Genomic DNA, 4,793 nt, shown 5'->3' on the forward strand with positions numbered 1-4,793 from the left:
CGTTTTTAGTCAGTTTGATAGAAGCTTTCTTGTTCAAAGCAAAATATTGTCGAAAATCAACCGTTTTTGTCTAAACTGAAACAAAATTCGGTGGTTTGTGTCCGAATACAAAGTTTTCAGATTCTTTAATGTTAGGTTTGCTGCTTCTAACAAAGAATCAACGAAAATATTTTGTTTTAATACAAACTGCAATATAAAATGTCTTTATAAGACAAAACATGATGTTTGGCATCTGTTTATTAAAAATTTACTCGTTTGGAAGCAAAGAATCATTCCAAGTAAGCTATTCTCGTCGAAACTATAATGTAATTAGTATTTTGTGCTAGAATACATCGTTTTTGTTAGATTTATTAACAATTTTGTCTATTTTAAGCAATGAAACGAATAGGATTAGCTGCCTTTATCCAAAGTGATACATAAATTGCTCTTTTATGCCAGATTAATACGTTTTTAGTCTGTTCGATGTAAGTTTTCTTGTTCAAAGCAAAAGATCGTCTAAAGTAAGCCGTTTTTGTTTGAACTGATGAACAATTCAGAATGAGAGTCAACAAAAATAATTTGTTTTAATCCAAACTGATAATTTTTGACCCTATAAGAGTCCTATAAGAGTCCGAGATACGCCGTTCTCGTCAAGTCTATAACGTAATTCGTTTTTTTGTGTCAGAATACGACGTTTTCTGTCTGTTTAATATAAGTTTTTAATAATAATAATAATAATAACAATAATAATAATAATAATAATAATAATAATAATAATAATAATAATAATAATAATAATAATAAAAATAATAATAGAAATAAAAGTAAGCTTAGTTTTCTAAGCAAAAATGAAGCTTATTTTGTGTGTTATATGAGCGCTTTCTCATTTCTATGCAAGAAATCATCTGTGATCTGTATTTTTAGGCAAGAAATTGTCTAAAATTAATAACTCATTTTAAAACTGGTATAAAAACATTTACTATACAAAAGTTAATAATAATAATAATAATAATAATAATAATAATAATAATAGTAATAATAATAATAATAATAATAATAATAGTAATAATAATAATAATAATAATAATAATAATAATAATAGTAATAAAAGAAATAATAATAATAATGATAATAATACTTATTATAATGAATTTCTTTCTAAATTAAAGCTTAGTTTTTCTAAGCAAAAATGATGCTTATTTTGTGTGTTATATGAGCGTTTTCTCATTTCTATGCAAGAGATCATCTGTGATCTGTGTTTTTAGGCAAGAAATTGAATAAAATTAATAACTCATTTTAAAACTGATATAAAAACATTTACTATACAAAAGTTAATAATAATAATAATAATAATAATAATAATAATAATAATAATAATAATAATAATAATAATAATGATAATAATACTTATAATAATAAATTTCTTTCTAAATTAAAGCTTAGTTTTTCTAAGCAAAAATGATGCTTATTTTGTGTTATCTGAGCGTTTTCTCATTTCTATGCAAGAGATCATCTGTGATCTGTGTTTTTAGGCAAGAAATTGTCTAAAATTAATAACTCATTTTAAAACTGGTATGAAAACATTTACTATACAAAAGTTATAATCGGTCTTTAATAATAATAATATTAATAATAATAATAATAATAATAATAATAATAATAATAATAATAGTAATAATAATAATAAAAATAATAGTAATAATAATAATAATAATAATAAAAATAATAATAATAGTAGTAGTAAAAGTAAGCTTAGTTTTCTAAGCCAAAATGAAGCTTATTTTGCTTATTTTGTGTTATATGAGCGTTTTCTCATTTCTATGCAAAAGATCATGTGTGATCTGTGTTTTAAGTTGTGTCAGAATACGACGTTTTCTGTCTGTTTAATATAAGTTTTTAATAATAATAATAATAATAATAATAATAATAATAATAATAATAATAATAATAATAATAATAATAATAATAATAATAATAATAATAATAATAATAATAATAATAATAATAACAATAATAATAATAATAATAATAATAATAATAGTAATAGTAACAAAAGTAATAATAATAATAATACTTTTAAAAAGGAAAAATGGAGCTTATTTTGTGTGTTACATGAGCGTTTTCTCATTTTTATGCAAAAGATCATGTGTGATCTGTGTTTTTAGGCAATCTAAGCCATTTTATAGTTTTTAATATTTAACAAAAATTTGCTTTAAAATAAAATGTTTGAAAAACCGAAATTAAACTAAATTAATTGTGTCTAACACTTTAGTAGAGGAAAAAGGAGGAGACATAAAAGTCACTAAAGTCTTAAAGTTGTCTTTAGTCGTCATATTAATAACAATAACATTTATAATAACAATACTAGTAGTACTAAATTTGCTTATATGCAAGCGCTTAATTAAGGTAACAGTTTTTTTGTTTTTTGCCTATATCTCGAAAACAGTTACTCCTATCAATTTTTACTTTTTCACCAAAATTAAAGGTGATAAAATTTCCTACAAAATAGTTATTTGCATTTTTCATGTAGAACTAACCATAAGCGAGATATAAGTTTGAAAATAATTATTAATTAAAAAAAAGTGTTTTAACAGAAAATGTCTTGTGATTTAAAATACACTTAATTTGTTGGGTCCAATACTTTATTAGAAGAAAAAGGAGGTGACATAAAAGTCACTGAAGTCTTCAGAGTCGTTTTTAAATGCTGCATTTTTGACTTCGTCTCAAACATTGAAAACTGAATTACATTTTTGTTCAGTAACAGTTACAGTTTTCTTACTGGTTTTTTGCTTATATCTCGAAAACTGTTACTCCTATCAAATTTTATCTTTCTTTCAAAATTAAAGCTGATAAAATTTCCAACAAAATAGTTATTTACATTTTTTTTGTAGGACCAAGCATAAACGAGTTATAGAGTTGGATATAAATAATATTTAACAAAAATTTGCTTTAAAATAAAATGCTTGAAAAACCGGAATTAAACTAAATTAATTGTGTCTAACACTTTAGTAGAGGAAAAAGGAGAAGACATAAAAGTCACTAAATGTTTCAGAGTCGTCTTTAGTCGTCATATTAATAACAATAACATTAATAATAATAATACTAATAGTACTAAATTTGCTTATATGCAAACGCTTAATTAAGGTAACAGTTTTTTGGTTTCTTGCTTATATCTCGAAAACAGTTACTCCTATCAATTTTTATCTTTTTTTTCAAAATTAAAGCTGATAAAATTTCCTACAAAATAGTTATTTCCATTTTTTTGTAGGACCAACCATAAGCGAGTTATAGAGTTGGATATAAATAATATTTAACAAAAATTTGCTTTAAAATAAAATGTTTGAAAAACCAAAATTAAACTAAATTAATTGAGTCTAACACTTTAGTATAGGAAAAAGGAAAAGACATAAAAGTCACCAAAATCTTCAGAGTCGTTTTTAGTCGTCATATTAATAACAATAACATTAATAATAATAATACTAATAGTACTAAATTTGCTTATATGCAAGCGCTTTATTAAGGTAACAGTTTTTTGGTTTCTTGCTTATATCTCGAAAACAGTTACTCCTATCAATTTTTATCTTTTACTAAAATTAAAGCTGATAAAATTTCCTACAAAATAGTTATTTGCATTTTTCATGTAAGACTAACCATAAGCGAGATATATGATTGAAAATAATTAATATTTTAAAAAAAAGTGCTTTAACAGAAAATGTCTTGTGATTTAAAATACACTTAATTTATTGGGTCTAATACTTTATTAGAAGAAAAAGAAAGTGACATAAAAGTCACTGAAATCTTCAGAGTCGTTTTTAAATGCTGCAGTTTCGTCTTCCTCTCAAACATTGAAAACTGAATTATATTTTTGTTCAGTAACAGTCACAGTTTTCTTATTGGTTTTTTGCTTATATCTCGAAAACAGTTACTCCTATCAATTTTTATCTTCTTTTCAAAATTAAAGCTGATAAAATTTCCTACAAAATAGTTATTTGCATTTTTCTTGTAGGACCAACCATAAGCGAGTTATAGAGTTGGATATAAATAATATTTAACAAAAATTTGCTTTAAAATAAAATGTTTGAAAAACCGAAATTAAACTAAATTAATTGAGTCTAACACTTTAGTATAGGAAAAAGGAGAAGACATAAAAGTCACCATAGTTTTCAGAGTCGTTTTTAGTCGTCATATTAATAACAATAACATTAATAATAATAATACTAATAGTACTAAATTTGCTTATATGCAAGCGCTTTATTAAGGTAACAGTTTTTTGGTTTCTTGCTTATATCTCGAAAACAGTTACTCCTATCAATTTTTATCTTTTTACTAAAATTAAAGCTCATAAAATTTCCTACAAAATAGTTATTTGCATTTTTCATGTAAGACTAACCATAAGCGAGATATATGATTGAAAATAATTAATATTTAAAAAAAAAGTGCTTTAACAGAAAATGTCTTGTGATTTAAAATACACTTAATTTATTGGGTCTAATACTTTATTAGAAGAAAAAGAAAGTGACATAAAAGTCACTGAAGTCTTCAGAGTCGTTTTTAAATGCTGCAGTTTCGTCTTCGTCTCAAACATTGAAAACTGAATTACATTTTTGTTCAGTAACAGTCACAGTTTTCTTATTGGTTTTTTGCTTATATCTCGAAAACAGTTACTCCTATCAATTTTTATCTTTTTTTCAAAATTAAAGCTGATAAAATTTCCTACAAAATAGTTATTTGCATTTTTCTTGTAGGACCAACCATAAGCGAGTTATAGAGTTGGATATAAATAATATTTAACAAAAATTTGCTTTAAAATAAAA

This window comes from Tribolium castaneum, chromosome 8 (genome assembly GCF_031307605.1).
Source record: "Tribolium castaneum strain GA2 chromosome 8, icTriCast1.1, whole genome shotgun sequence".
Classification (NCBI taxonomy): Eukaryota; Metazoa; Arthropoda; class Insecta; order Coleoptera; family Tenebrionidae; genus Tribolium; species Tribolium castaneum.